Source organism: Capra hircus, chromosome 2, assembly GCF_001704415.2.
Source record: "Capra hircus breed San Clemente chromosome 2, ASM170441v1, whole genome shotgun sequence".
Taxonomy (NCBI): domain Eukaryota; kingdom Metazoa; phylum Chordata; class Mammalia; order Artiodactyla; family Bovidae; genus Capra; species Capra hircus.
Window position 1 is genome coordinate 50,346,288 of NC_030809.1, and position 16,431 is coordinate 50,362,718.

A 16,431-nucleotide genomic window follows, 5' to 3' on the forward strand; every position below is an offset into this window, starting at 1 on the left:
TCTGAGCCCAATGCGTATATTTTTCAAGAATAATAAGGCTAAATTTTAAATGCAAGCAGCCAGTTAGATGCCATATTATTTTGTGTCTACTCTTATTTGTAGAGGATTACATTTTGGTCATCTTAAAATAATAATTCTGTATAATTTACCAGCTGGAGATGCATGTTTAAAGGAAAACAATAAATAATTTTAGTTCTTTAGTTTTGGTTATGCTGGGTCTTCATCGCTGGGAGGGCTTTTCTCTAGTTGCGGAGAGGGGGCTCTACTCTCTAGTTGTGGTGCAGGAGTTTCTCACTGTAGTGGCCTCCCTTGTTGCAGAGCATGGGAAACAAGAGAAGCCACTCTTCTTGGGCTCACTAGTTATGGTTCCCAGGCTTCAGAGCACAGGCTAAGTAGTTGTGGTGCACTCAAAGGTTGACTTACAAGGAAAATTAAGCTCATCAGAGTGACCAGTGGTATTTAGAAGAGTAACCTTCCAAACCTGGCTCTAGACAGAGGAAGAAGAACAAAGACCTGAACTTCCAATTCTCTCTCTCATCCTCTTGAGGATGCTTTTAGGCTACCTGCCAGGGAAAGTGAACACAGGGCTGGAAATAAACACAGCGCTACAGGTGGGGTTTATCTCAGAGTTATGGAGGAGGATTTTAAGTCTCTGTTGTTGAGGGTTGTATCCTGTTAAAAGTAAAATGCCTTCAGAGCATTGAAGATGGCAATAACCTGGCCTCATTACTGTAGCAGAGAAAGCACAACAGTATAACTTCTGCAACTGAGGAAGGAAAGTAAAATGAAGACAGATTTATCAGCATGTGCATTCAGCAGAGTAAAGAGAAAATGGCTGCGAAAACAACATACCGCAAGCTTGCATAGCCACACTGATGGAGTTGCTTGGCCTTCCTATTTCCTAAATGGAAAAGCAGAAAAGGAAGAAAGATCCAAGTGGTGATTCAAGCTGTGTGATTATTTATGAAATTATCAGAACCTTTGACAATTCTTTTGGCATTTTAATAAAATCCACCATCAATATTTAATTTTAATAGTCTTGAGTTAATCTTTCCAATCCAGCACTCTCCCTGAGCACCAACTTGGAAACTTTTTTCAAAGCTGTTTCAGCAAGTACCTGCTAAAATTAAGCTATATTTAAAATTTTTTTGCTTAGACATAAAACTTCCTTCATATACCTCTTTTATGGCAGAGCTAGGAATCTGCATAAACTATTTACGAATTGATGGCTTTACTTTAATATTTTAAGACCAGGTGCAATCTCAGTATGTGCTTTGGCTTGTTTGGGCATTTATCAGGATCATGTCACTTTTCAGGCATATACTTAAAAATTGATCATCATAAATAAATATAAAGCACTCCCCTGAGGAAAACATTCATTAAGGGCCAGACTTTAAAATTGGAGTATGCAACCAAAAGCTGCAGGAATTGGTGTGCAATTCAACATTCATTTTGTTTTTCAACCATTCAGGCAATTTCAGAACAATACAGTATGTAAGAGAATATCTGAAGAAAAAAACCCACCTTTTTATTATAATAACACACAGAGAAGTCTCCCCAAGATTTTTATGCAATTATGTTTATTGCCATAGGTATTAGTAATTAAAATTCCAAAGGATATAGAGAGTAAACAAAAAAGAAAATGGCCTGCCAGTTGTGATCTTGTTCTTTTAAGATATGCTTTCTTGATTTTAATCCTTTGATCACTGATCCCTTGACTTTAAGAGAAAAAAGTCAAAAACTGAAAACATTTCTATTACAACTTATTTTATATTTGATGCTAGATTTTGTAAATAGATCATTCTGATTTGACTTTCAGTGACCTGCTTTATGAACATGGTGACCAGAAGGGAAGTTAGAGTTTTTATTTTCAAATGTGTTCCTAAATAATCCATACTCTAAATTAAAGGACCTATGATACAGTGTTTGTTTTCAAAGGGTGAAGAAAATAGGGTCCAAATTTGACATCTGTGCTCTTGCACAGCAAATGAAGGTATCTTAGTTTAAACAGTGCAGAGCTAACAGTGTCACCTATTTTTTTAATGGAACTCTGAATTTTTTACAGCTGCATTTCAGCTACACACTGATATGTTTGAAGCTCCAAATTAAAAAAAAAAAAAAAAAGAAAACAGGACTTCATCCAAATTAGATTTTTCCACAGCTTTTAGAGAACACATGTAGAGTTTGTTTAATAAAGCCTTGCTCAAACCAGAGCAAAGTCATTCTGATAGATAATTGGGAGCAACAAGGAAAAAACTTTACAAGAATATCTTGTTGTTGTTAGTCTCTTAGTCTCTAAGTCACATCTGACTCTTTTGGGACCCCATGGACTGTAGCCTGCCAGGCTCCTCTGTCTATGGGATTTCCCAGGCAAGAATATTGGAGTAGATTGCCATTTCCTTCTCCAGGGGATATTCCCAATGGGTCCAGGAATCGGACCCATGTTTCCTGCCTTGGCAGGTGGATTCTTGACTGCTGAGCCCCTAGGGCAAAACATTACCAGAATATAGATATCTTTTAAATTGCTTGTCTTAGTGATGTGAAGTTACACAACATTCTAAGGTTTTCTTTCATTCATGGGAATGAGGTAGAAGGTAAGTGCATGGGTGATATGAAAACTTAATTTTAAATGATAGTTTCAACTGTCTTTCTAATCCTTTTATTGAAAGTATAAGCAAACAGCAAGAATGATCACTGTTAGTACTGTGAGAACCTTAGTGATATACTTTATTGAATTAAATACCCCTGCCTCTTACACCTTCTGTTCAAAGAGCTAATTAACAGTGAGAAAGAAAAGACAAACAACAGATGGGAAAGGAGGCAAAGACACTCCCAAATTGGTGAAATGGCTCTCTTTGCATCCTAGTGGCTCAAATTCACAAGTTTTAGTGTGTTTTACATGACGGATGCTGTTTGCTGAAGATTCTTCATTCTTGCCATAGCCGAACATGACTAATTTTTAGAATTGCTGGATTTGTGAAACAAAAAGAGAGACAAAATAGCATAGGGCCTGATTTTAAAATTCATTAAAATTCATGAGTTATCCCTGGGCTCTCAAGGTTTGGACCGCAAATCATATTTTGTGTTGTGGTGGTTGGGAAGGTGCGTGTGTTCCCCAAGAGACTGATAGTTATTTACATAACTATCATGAAAAGGGGGCTTGGGTTGTGGTTGTTGTAGTAGAGGGGAAAGTGTGGAATGAGAGGATGAAATGGAAAGGGATAGGAATTAAATCCTATGGACAGTGTCTCCCCCTTTCTCCCAAGAATGTTGGCTGCTCTGGAAGGAAGGGTCAGTATTTCCTGTTCAGTAATAGCCAAAGGACAAGATGACAGAAGTCAGACATGGATGGACGGCCTGACACCTCACAGAAAGAAAATCCAGGAGGGCTAGATTTGTCAAAAGGCCTGCCTACAGGCGGGCTCCCAGCAACCCCTTCAATTAAGAAAAGGCATAATTATCAGAGGTAGAGTGTGTGCCTAAGGAGGATCCACAGCAGAAGGACCCACAGAAGGGATTATTTTTCAAATTGACACACAAAAAATCAGACTAAGGAGCATCACAATTCATTATGCTAAAGAACATAGAACTCTGCCACTATTTTTGTGTATATCCTATAAAACCATAATTTTCTTCTATTTTTGTAATGCCTATACCAGTAAAATAACCATGGCAGAATAGTCATCATAGATAAATGAAGATATGATTAAAAGAAATGAAATTTTATGAGCTTTGGGAGAAAAAATTCTTTGAATGATCTTATTTAGCTTAAATGAAGTTAGTGTGCTCTTGCTTTCAGTCATAAATGATCTATGCTTTATTGTGTATTTCATTTTCTTCTGCAGGGAGATTTATTTTTAAAGAGAGGTAAAATAGGGAGGAGAGAGGGGTCTCCCTCTTGGGCTGTAGGTGAATTGAGATTTAAGTCCTGTACGCGTCTGCCTGGAGAGAGGTTGCCTGCAGTTCTGTCTAGGATTCCGAGTCGGAGAGTAGGCCAGAAAGGGAGAAGAGGTGGTGCGCTGTGAGTCCCCTGAAATGTGCTGAATGGATGTAGTGCTCCAAGGCAGGCCTCCTCTCTTTGCATAGACTGAGGGTGAGAAGAGGGCAATGTTGTTATCTGGCAACGGTTCCTGGGAGAAAAATGAGTGGGTACAGACCATGAGGCCTTCATCCCCAGTTGAAAAGATCTTGGCCACTACCATGATTCTCTGGATAAAGTAGATATGTGAAGAGTGGAGGGGAGCCCATGAGTCCTCAGTCTTAGGGCTTGAAGAGTTCATTGGAAATCCAGTCAAATTGATTTTCTGATCATGGGATGGCATGGCTCTGTCTGCCCTGCATCTGCACAAGCTCCTTCAGCAGGTGAGGAAGGCACCTCCTCAAGTTCTCTCAGTGTCCCAAGGAGAGTCTATTGTGGAACGACATTGATGGGGTAGATTTTTATAGGCATTTTCAATGGATCTTAAGACTTTTGAGGTCTTGTATGAAGATTGGTGCTGATGAGTGATGTCAGAGTATATGCCTCAAAAATTTTTAAATGAAACTCTCATAATAGGAGAAAAGGAACACGTGTTAAAGATTTTTTAAAATCTCATTAAGTAATGGTGGAACCATTAAGATGCTAAAGCTAATTCACCGAGCATTTGCAGAATAGAGCGTTCATAGACAGTTTAATAAAATAATATTAGAGTAAGATTGTTAGGTTAGATACAAAACTTGTTACCATCCAAAGGAGAAATAAGCTATTGTATCCAGAGTTATCTTTTCCACCACACAGAAATAATGTGTATTTCTAGAGGAAACAGATCTACAAGTCAAAATGTAACTTCATAGAGACTGACCCCTTAATTAACATTTTACTAAAAATCAATCCCTGGGTGGGCTTGTTAAAACAATGCCTCTGTGTGATTTTTAAAGGGACATGGAATTATCCTCTTTGCATAATTTGTAAGTTTTGAATCATTTTTCTTAACAATAGGGAATCTTATCAAGAACCTCTTGGTATTTATCCTTCTAGTTCTTTTTCCTAAATGAACAAATCTAGTGGAGGTGATGGAATTCCGCTGAGCTATTTCAAATCTTAAAAGATGATGCTGTTAAAGACCTGCACTCAATATAATATGCTAGCACATTTGGAAAACTCAGCAATGGCCACAGGACTAGAAACGTCAGTTTTCATTCCAATCCCAAAGAAGGGCAGTGCCAAATAATATTCAAAGTAAGGTACAATTGCGCTCTTTTCACATGCTAGCAAGGGAATGCTCAAAATCCTTCAAGCTAGGCTTTAGTGGTACTTGAACCGAGAAACTTCCAGATGTATAAACTGGATTTAGAAAAGGCAGAGGAACCAGAGATCAAATTGCCCACATCTGTTGGATCATAGAGAAAGCAAGGGAATTCCAGAAACACATCTAGTTCTGCTTAATTGACTATGCTAAAGCCTTTGATTGTGTGGATCACAACAGACTGTGGCAAATTCTTAAAGAGATGGGAATACAAGAGCGCCTTACATGTCTCCAGCAAAACAAACCTGTATGCAGGTCAAGAAGCAACACTTAGAACTGGACATGGAACAACAGACTGGTTCCAAATGGAAAAAAGAGGACATCGAGGCTGTATATTGTCACCCTGCTTATTTAACATATATGCAGAGTACATCATGAGAAATGCTGGGCTGGAAGAAGCACAAGCTGGAATCAAGATTGCTGGGAGAAATATCAGTAACATCACATGTGCGGATGATACCACCCTAATGGCAGAAAGTGAAGAAGAACTAAAGAGCCTTTTGATGAGGTTGAAAGAGGAGAATGAAAAAGCTGGCTTAAAACCCAATGTTCGAAAAGCTTAAATCATGGCATCCGGTCCCATCACTTGATGGCAAATAGATGGGAAACATGGAAACAGTGGCATATTTATTTTCTTGGGCTCCAAAATCCCTGTGGATGGTGACTGCAGTCATGAAATTAAAAGATGCTTGCTCCTTGGAAGAAGACCTATGACAAACCGAGACAGCATATTCAAAAGCAGAGACATCACTTTGCCGACAAAGGTCCATATCGTCAAAGCTATGGTTTTTTCAGTAGTCATGTATGGATGTGCGAGTTGGATCATAAAGAAGGCCAAGTGCCAAAGAATTGATGCTTTCAACTTTGGTGTTGGAGAAGACTTTTGAGAGTCCCTTGGACTTCAAGGAGATCCAGCCAGTCTACCCTAAAGGAGATTAGTCCTGAGTGTTCCTTGGAAGGACTGATGTTGAAGCTGAAACTCCAATCCTTTGGCCCACCTGATGCAAAGAACTGACTCATTTGAAAAGACCTTGATGCTGGGAAAGATTGAGGGCAGGAGGAGAAGGAGGTGACTGAGCATGAGATGGTTGGATGGCATCTCCAATTCAATAGACATGAGTTTGAGAAAACTCTTGGAAATCATGAAAGACAAGGAAGCCTGGCATGCTGCAGTCCTTGGGCTCTCAAGGAGTTGGACATGACTTAGCAACTAACAGCATGTTACCCAAGTATGCTGATGGTGGTTAAAATAGACATTTTTCTCTTGTGTTCCTCCCCCCATCCCTGCCCCTTCACATACACACACACCCCACCATCACCACACCATCACCACAACACACATGTAATGCTGGGATCCAAAAGAGAATCAGGTAACTCAGACTGAATATACCAATTTAATATACCAACTGTGTTGAACTCACTGCTGATATAGAAGAGTGACCTTAACTTTTGAATTACTCTGCAAAGTTCAGGAGGAGGTAGGTATGCTGCTGCTGCTGCTAAGTCACTTCAGTCGTGCCCGACTTTGTGCGACCCCATAGATGGCAGCCCACCAGGCTCCCCCGTCCCTGGGATTCTCCAGACAAGAACATTGGAATGGGTTGCCATTTCCTTCTCCAATGGATGAAAGTGAAAAGTTAAAGTGAAGTCGCTCAGTCATGTCCGACTTAGTGACCCCATGGACTGCAGCCTACCAGGCCCCTCCTCTGTCCGTGGGATTTTTCCAGGCAAGAGTACTGGAGTGGGGTGCCATTGCCTTCTCCAGGAGGTAGGTATAGTCTAGGCTAATTCCTATATTATGAATATCAAGAGAAGAGCCCAAGTTTTCTGTTGTAAGCAAATTCCTTGCTATAATTATCACTATCCCATCCCTAGCACCACTTAGTGTGCCCCAAAGACAAACTTTGCTGGTATCAGCAGTCAAGGCTTACACTTTATCTAAGGTTGGTGTTTTGAGATTTGCTTTTGGCTACAGCCTGTTCCTCAGAGATTTTCATAGGGATACTTTTCAGCTCTCTCTCTTTTCTGTCCTATCTCCAAGACATCAATATTCCTTCCCTCTTTTGGCTCACTGCCCAGACAAAAGCATGAAACCAAATTCAGTTATAGGAAATTATGGCACGAGAGAGAATAATGTCTTTATTAAGGTGAATTATTCCTTCTGGTTCTGTTTAATCCAGATATAGTCATTTTATATTTTTATTCAGCTTGGAAAAAACTGAACTTAGGAATTCTGAGCATGAGTTAAATCATTAAAATCCAAAGCTGCCATGGAACCTCGAAAATAATAACAATAGGGAGCACTCTGATGATTTTTTCACATTTGGGATGACTTCTGCAGTGATTCTTTGCAACTCCTTCAGTGAGTTAAAATCCTTGTTCCTTCATGATCAGTTTTGGCTTCAACCTTAGATAAGTTCTTGTGTTTTCAGGAACCATGAAATCTTATCCCTAAAGGGAGTGACTTATTTCTTGAGTTAATTTTAATATTCTTCCTTATCTGGAATGCTCATGGCAAGATAAAAAGAGTTCTACTGTTTCATTATTTCAAAAACACATTATATGGCTTTCTCTGGACTGATGTATGTATTGGAAACCACAAACTATGTTTAGAATTCTTTTACTAGTATCTTACCTTCTTCATGGTATTGGTCAATTGATTGTATAAAAATTTAATTTGATATTAGTCTTCTTTGCTTCCTTATAACTGAAGGCCATAGGGTCACCTCAGGATGAGTTCTACCACTACCTGGCATTGGGGTCTGACATTGTGGGTTAGGAAGACATGCTTAGCCTTGAGCATTTTTCAGTTATAAGACCATGTTCTGTGAAAGATCAGGTTTGTTTGTTTTGCTGGTTAGTTGATTTATTAAAAGTAGCAGTGAATACTGTATTCACTTGGTTTTTCTAAAGGGAAAAATTCGTTCAAAATATAAGATTCCAGTAATGTTTTTATAGTATTGCAGTGTCAAAGCAGGGAAGCAAATGTGTTATCACCCTGTAATTAATTCCGCCAGTGCTCTCTCATTCTCTTATCAGATTTAAATTAAATTCAGTAAACATTGTTGAATACCTTCTGCAAGGAATAGGTAGTCTCTGCCTCTAAGAAATTTGCAATTTAATGGCCATGAAGGAATGTACTCAACCAACAGTTAACTAGCCAAACTGATATTATTGATTTAGTAAAGAATACCAGAAATATAGTCATGAAAATATTGGACTCTCCCCTCCTCATAAATTTTTACTGAATATGATGCTAAAGGGACCTTGGAAATCATCTGACTCAACTATTTCACTTTTAAATACAAATTTATTTTATTCTTTATTAGAGTAATCTGTATTTGTTGTAGAAAGTTTAGAATATGTAGAAAAGTGAAAAGAAAAAATTAAACACCCGAAGTCCCTCTACTACAAAGCAGTTATTATTAACCCTCTTGGTATGTTTCCTTCCAGTCTCCTTCTCACATATTTCATTTTTCTACATACATGAGATAATATTAAATATGCAGTTTTATGCATTGGTTATTTTTCCATAAAATATTCTGAATGATCCTTTCCCAATGCTATTAAAAACACTTGGTAAACATTTTTAAAGCTAAATAAATTTTCAAGTGTTGGATCAATCACAACTTAGACATTCTTCTCTTTAGGTTGTTTATCACTGTTTCACTCTAGTGGCTTTGAGCTTAATACATTCTCAGGATAGAGTCTGAAGTAGGTTTATGGGTCAAAGTAGATGAACATTTTTAAGGCCTCTTGCAAGATAGTTTTTGAACACCATGCATTTTGTATCTTGTATTTGCCTTTATCTTCACAGCAGGTTTCATTAGCCTTCCATACACATACTACAGGCTCTTCTGCCTTTTAATTGGCAAGGAAATCACCAGGAACTGAATACACACTGGAGGGAGGAGATAAGCAGAGTAATCAAAATCAGCTCCCAAGAACCTAAGCTTCTAGTAGTGCCCGCCTTAATTTGTGTTATCTCCTTTTGAAGTTGCATAGACCTTGACTTGCACAAGTATGGAGAGTTAATGGCTCCTTACTTATGGAATTGAGTGGAGGAGGCAGAAATTAGATTAGATTCATACATCTCTAGGAGCCAGTGAGTTTCCGGTAATTGTTGCTAATAACAATTTCAAGCAACACAGCTTTTTCTAATAGCTGTGAAGTGGTGTGAGCAGAATCCTGAGAAACAGATAGTCACTGCTGTTACCCATATGTCATCATGAGGAAGCTAGTTTATTTTGGGCTAGGCCCAAAGACCGGGAGTTCGCTGGGGTCCAGTACAGCCTGGAACATCATATTAATTCTGAGACTGAAAGACCTGTGAGGTACCCCAAGCACTCTCCTGGGGCCCTGGGAGCCTCTCAATGGAGTGTGGACACAGGTTGGGTGGTCTGAAACTTCTGCAGACTCAGCCCCCTCTCTGGCTTGAGCCAGAGCCAGGTCACAGCAGATTGGACTCCGGGTCAGCCTTGAGGTTGCCCAAATAGCATCTCGTTCTCAAGCACAGACAAGTGGAATGTGAAATAGAATTTCTGACAGAGATGCCAGCTTTCCAAGGGGTCTTGGTCTGCTTCCAGCCCTTTACAGACTTGAATACTCATAAATGTCCTCTCAGTTCTCACTGCTAAAAGGTAAATACATCCATTCTAAACGCTTTCCTCAAGAGCACCTTGTTGATATTTTCTGACTGGTTTTCTAACTCCTCCCCTCCCTGCTAACCTGTGGAAACTAGTAGTAGGAGTCTAACCAGAACTGACCAGGACGGGGGTTACCTCACAGGCTACACCTTTCTGTTTTTTACAGTCTGAGCCACACTTGCTTTCTTAAATAACACATTTAGAAACTGGTTTAGATCAGCTGAAGTTCTCTTGAGATCTCTGAGTTTTTCCTTGCCATGTTTTCAAATAACCAGTCATAAGCCATACTACTTATAAAGCACTTATAAAGTGTAATATTTATGTGTTTCCTCTCAGTTTTGGATAAGATCACTGTTTTGTTAACCCAACGGCCAGTTGGCTTACCGTCAAGTTCATATTTATTCTTGATTTTATCATCACAGATTCAGTTTATAGAGAAAGAGGCTTAAACTTGGCCTTCTATTACCTCTGCTGCTTTTAAATCTAAGACACTGAGGTGTTTTTTGTGTGAGCCCTCCAGTCCTGTGGAAATGCTTTCCAAACTCAAAAAAATGTCCTATGAATTTCTATAATATTTATACAATCGTTTTCTCAGCCCCCCAAAGTTAGAGAACATCCCAGCCACCACCACCACCACCATCCAGTTGAAATAGATAGAGGGTTCATGTTTCACAAACAAAGTCTGCTTGCTCTCACCCTAGCTTTTTTCTCTTAATTCCCACCTCAGATGCCCATCTTTACTTGTCATTGGGGTTGGGAGTAGCTTAAATCTCAGACCTTCTGGGTTTTCTTGGCCGAGAGAGTCTTGGCAAATGCAAGGTGATAGGAGGCTGTGGGCTCAAGCAGTGCTAGGCTCTCTTATACACGCTTCATAAATGATTGATCAGTTGAGAAGAGCAGCAATTCTGAGATTTTATAGATAACAAAGAGTAAGATTAAGTAGTCCAGATAAAGGCTTTATTAAAACAGCCATTATAATAGTTTGTTTAGGCAGAGAACCAAGTCAATCCTTGAAGTGAGTGTAAACTTTTTATTGTGCCAGTAGAAACTGATGGCAACATACTGGATGTGTACGTTGGATTTATGAGTATAATTCAACATGGAAACTAGCACATGAATTCATGGATTGTGTAAATGTTGATAATAAGCCAGAGGATATATTAAGTGGAATTGGTCCTAAAATAAAGAAAGTTATAACTTGTTTGCTTGGTATTATACATATAAATTTATATTACTTGATTTATAACTATAAGATTTATGTGCAGAACTCATTGCTTTTTATGATACTGCTTCTTCAGCATGTATTCCTAGCTATAACTGTGTTTCAAAAGAACCATTCTATTTCGGATTTTGACAAGGTAGGTTGAGGGTGATCTCTGTAGAGCAATGTTATTTTCCAGTAATATTGCAGACTACAGGCTTAAGCATGAGTTTGTATAATGAGTCATGCTGGGAGCTCTCTGTCTCTCTTGGGCCCCATGTTCCTCCCTTGAGACATTTATGCAGAGTCGAGTCTCTGAGAAGTGCTGTGTATCTGCCGCATCCCTTGGACTTGATATGTTTAGAATCAATTTTAAATTAGAAAGAGAAGTCTAAACGTAAACGTCACTTTTGAATGACTTGCAGATTTCTTTTCTCCCTACTTTTTCACATTGCCTTCTTAACTAACAAAGAAGAATCACCAAAGGAAGAGGCATCTTAGAGAAGCTAGATTCCAGTTAAGGTTCCCTTTGACTGCTGTGTAACTAAAAAGACTACTTACCACTACTTAGGAAACAAAGAGGAAAATCTCAAAAATCAAAGGGAATTGTTGAAGTTAGAGACATGAAAAGACTCACATACTTAAAAAAAAAAGATGCACGTAAAAAAACTCTTCATGTTTCCTACCCTCATCCCTATTTTTTTTTTCCTTTGAAATATCAGGGAAAAGTCTCAGCTTATCAGTTGATAGGAAGGTGTTTTGTGGGATAAATAACATGGGTTTTGAGTTAGACCTGGGTTCAACTCCATGATTTGTATTTTCCAGGCTGTGCAAACTTGATCAAGTTACTTAATGGATTTCTGAGGATGGGTTGAGATGATCTATGGAATGCTTCAGTTCAGTCCAGTTCAGTTCAGTCACTCAGCCATGTCCGACTCTTTGTGACCCCATGAATCACAGCACGCCAGGCCTCCCTGTCCATCACCAACTCCTGGAGTTCACTCAGACTCACGTCCATCGAGTCAGTGATGCCATCCAGCCATCTCATCCTCTGTCGTCCCCTTCTCCTCCTGCCCCCAATCCCTCCCAGCATCAGAGTCTTTCCCAATGAGTCAACTCTTCATATGAGGTGGCCAAAGTACTGGAGTTTGAGGGATGCTTAACTCATAGTAAATGCTTAATAATTTTTGGTTGTCATCAGTGAGATGACAGTATCGTTGATCACCAGCACCACCTTCATATCATGGTAATCATGGGCTCCACCACCGTCATCATCACCACCACCACCATCATCATCTCCTCATTCTCCAGGTTTTCCTCCTACCTCTCTGAACCCTCCTCTTCTCAAGCCCCCTTTACAGACTCTCTTCCAAACCCTAAATAATTGAGGTTCCTGAGGCTTAGGTCCTCTCTCACTACACTTTCTCCCAGGCAATCTCATCCACAGTGAAGGGGTCCTGTGTCAGCCATTGCTGATGATTGCCAAATTCATTACTCCTGCCCAGATCTCTCTTCTAAGCTTCAAACATTATATCCATCTGTCCCGTGGACATCTAGCCTTGAATGTCCCAGAAGCACTTCAAACTAAAACTCAGTGCATTTTCCTTCCCCTCATCTTGTGCCTTCTCTTTGTTTCTTGTCTTAAAGAAGGCGTCACCATTCACCCTGTTATCAAAGCAAGAAAACTGAATGTCATTCTTGATTCTTCTTTCCCCTTCCTCCATTGTTCAGTCAATGAATGGTGCCCATTATGCCTTTTGGACTTCATGTGGGTAGGAACTATTTGAGAACTGGAAATCTCAGTATCTGGCGCAGCACTCAATAAGTAATTATTGAATGAATACATAAAAGTCCTGAATATTCCCACTTCCTTCCATTTCCTCTGCCTCTTCTATAGGACAGGCCACCATCAGTTCTCAGCAACTTAATTCACAATTTGTCAATCTCATAGTCGAAATATCCTAACCGATCTCCCTGCTCCTAGAGTTGCAGTCCTCACCTGCCCCAAGCACCACTGCAGTTCATTTGCCACACTGCAGTTAAAGCGTTTTCATGAAACCCAAGAATCTGACCATGATCATGCCTCTTCCCCGTTAAAAGCACTTCAGTGAGTCTCAGGAATTATCCTGATTTGATGCTCTGCTTTACAGCTGTTTAAAGTAGAAGTGTTAGTTGCTCAATCTTGTCCAACTCTTTGTGATCCCATGGACTGTAGCCCACCAGGCTCCTCGGTCCATGGGATTTCCTAGGCAAGAATACTGGAGTGGGTTGCCATTTCCTCCTCCAGGGGATCTTCCTGATCCAGGGATCAAACCCAGGTCTCCTGCACTGCAGGCAGATATTTTACCATCTGAGCCACCAAGGAAGCCCTTACAGCTATCATCCCAGCCCAGTTTCAGTCTGAAAAATGGCCTAGATTGGACAGTAATGATGTGATCACCCTGTACCTAATCTGTTGTCTGCTTTCATTTACAGCCTCATTGCTCCTCACTCTTTCTTCACTACTACATGTTATCTAGTCTTATTGAACTTAATTTAGTCTTATTGAACTTAATCTAGTCTTATTGAACTTAAAGCTTTTGGTGTTGTACTCACTGTTCTCACAAGCTCTTTCTTCTGCCTGAATAGTCCCTTCTGTCTTTGCCTGGCAGACTCCTACCATTCTGGTCTCAGGGTAAAATTTCCTTTACAGAGGAATCTTCTTTGACCCCCCCAAGGTTATGTCAGGTACCTCTTCCTTCATATTCCCATAGCATCTTGCATCCTAGCTCTTGCCTCACAATTTTCACTACCTGTTAACTCCTGTGGATTCCCCACTAGCCTCAAAGCTCTCCCAGGCCAGTGACCACATCTACTCGCTGCACAATTGAATCTGGTTCCTAACCCAGAGTCCCCCATATAGATGACATTAAGCAAATGACTGAAGTAAAGCATCCCATGCTATTAGGATGATCAAGGTACACATGTAGAAAAATAGTCTTCCATAGTAAATCTTCTGGGAATATGGCTGATTTGTGACTATAAACAGTATATTGTCTTCTTGCTTCTGTTCATCGTGTTTGTAATAATAGTGGAAATGATTCTGTGTTCCTTTGATTAAAAGTTCGTTCTAGGACAGGATTTGGAGTTGGTACACACTGTCAATTCCAGGAAGTCTTGCAGGTGATAATGTTGCAAAACAAAGCAAAGAACAGCTGTTCTCTAGCCTTTTCAAGCAGTTGAGGCTGCTTTTATTTCAACTCTGTACAGCAGATTGGTTTTTAAAGTTATTTGCTTTGAAGTTAAAATGAAATTGACTCTCATTATTCTAATGTATTGTAGATTGCTTCAGTTCCAAATTCTATTCTCACACTAATAAAAACAAATATATAATGCCTCATGCTTCTGATATAATTATTTGTATTGTTTTACTTGAAAATTTGAAATTGTGTGCTTTTAGATAATCAGTTTTGCACTGATATTTGATCTGCCAGAGAATGCAACCTCTCTTTTTTTCACATTCATTGGCTAGAAAGAAGCCACAGAACTAGAACCAGAAAGAGCCACAGAACTAGAACTAGGCCCAGGTCTAGGATGGACCTACCTAGGGGTCTGTGGACATCATTCTAGTAAATGAAAAGAAATGTTCATCACTTTTATTCCAAACAGAAATAGCTTTAGTGATTTTATTATAAAACCAATATACATTCACCAAAAAATAAAAAAACCAGGGAAGATAAAGAAGAAAATAAAAATCATCTATACTCCCACTTTTAGGCTACTGTATTAAACATTTTAGGGTATATGTTTCTCACCTTTTTTTTCTGCATATGTAGGCTTATCAATACAGTTCTTGAAATGAAAATGGTATCTTTCCACACATATGGCTTTAAAATGTGTTTTTCCACATGAATAAAGAGCATGTTAGGAAGTTTCACTTTCTAGTGTACTGAGAGGTGTATTTTCCCTTCTCCACCCCTCATTAAGAAAACTTAAATCTGTATTACTTTTTGAATCAGTCAGGCATTTGAAGGAAACAAAAGCCATGCTAGCTATTTTAAGCAGAAAAACAGAAAATTTTAAAATTTGATATTTAAAAAGCAGGTGTTTATAATATTGTTGGGAAGTCTAGGAGAGGGATGTTATTCTCATCCTTGTTCCCCGTCTCATTAATGACCTTAAACATCTCTGTCCCTAAAGGACTAGGCAGTTGTTTACCCCTCTGCTTGGAATGTACTTCCCCCAGATACCACATGGCTCTCTCACCACCTCCACACTGTTTAACCATCACCTGCTCAGTAAGACCTTTCCTGATCTCATATTTAAAGTTGCAAACTGACCTTTCTTCCAGTCTTCCAAACTCTTCTCTGTTTTTTCTCCACAGCACCTATGACTTTCTAAATAATTACATAACTTCTTTCTTTTATTGCCTGGCACCCCCACCCCTTGAGAAAATGGATCTTTAAATATACTATTTATTATTGAATCTTCACTGCCTGGAGCAGTGTCTGGGCACATTTTTTAAATGAATATGTTTCTTTATACATGTGTCATTGTGTGCTTGTCTGATTATTTAGTAGGAATTAATTCCTGATGTCAAAGATACGCACAAACCTGCCCAGAAAGGTTTTAACAATTTGTTCTTCCAACGAGAGTCAATGAAAATGTCTTTTACCTGATACCCTCAGCAACATCATGCCCTCATCCCACTATTCTTTCCATTCCTTGAGCTCACTCTGTTCATCCCCACTTGATATATTTGCATTAACTCCTCCCTCCTCCCAGAATGCTCTCCAGCCACAGTTCTTCCTATTACCGTTAAAGTGTCTTCCCGCTTTAACTGTTATCTCCTTGGAGAAGCCTCCCCTGGCTGTCAGCTGTAAAAAGCTTCCCAGTCACTCCATTTCACATCACCCTACTTTATTTTCATTATAAGCGTATTTCACTACCAGATATTTTCTTATGTGTATGTTTATGTGTTTGTGTTCTCTCTCTAGAATGTAAGCTTCACGAAAATAAGAGTTTCATAAGTCTTTTTCAACACTTATTCCAGTAAATATGTGTTTGATAGTGGAATAGACCCTGGGTGTTGTCATTTTTTTATTATGACTAACTACTGGGTGGGAAGTAGATTTAACAAGAATTATTTTTCTAGACTGGTGAAGCTGAGCAACTTTTCAAGTATGAAAGCTGCTTTTTTAAAAAATAGCAAATGCTAAGATGACCTAGAAGTTGAAATATTCAATTACCATATTTGTTTTAGATATGCTGTATCTGATTTCTTATATTTCTGATAAGTTGCATGATATCTTAAGTTTCT

The 16,431-nt window shown here is 39.1% G+C and overlaps 1 protein-coding gene across 4 annotated transcripts in view; it reads left to right on the plus strand.

Moving 5' to 3' along the window:
- ANKRD44 (ankyrin repeat domain 44) overlaps positions 1-16,431 on the plus strand; it is a 314,072-nt gene that overhangs the window by 261,518 nt on the left and 36,123 nt on the right. The window lies entirely within an intron of this gene.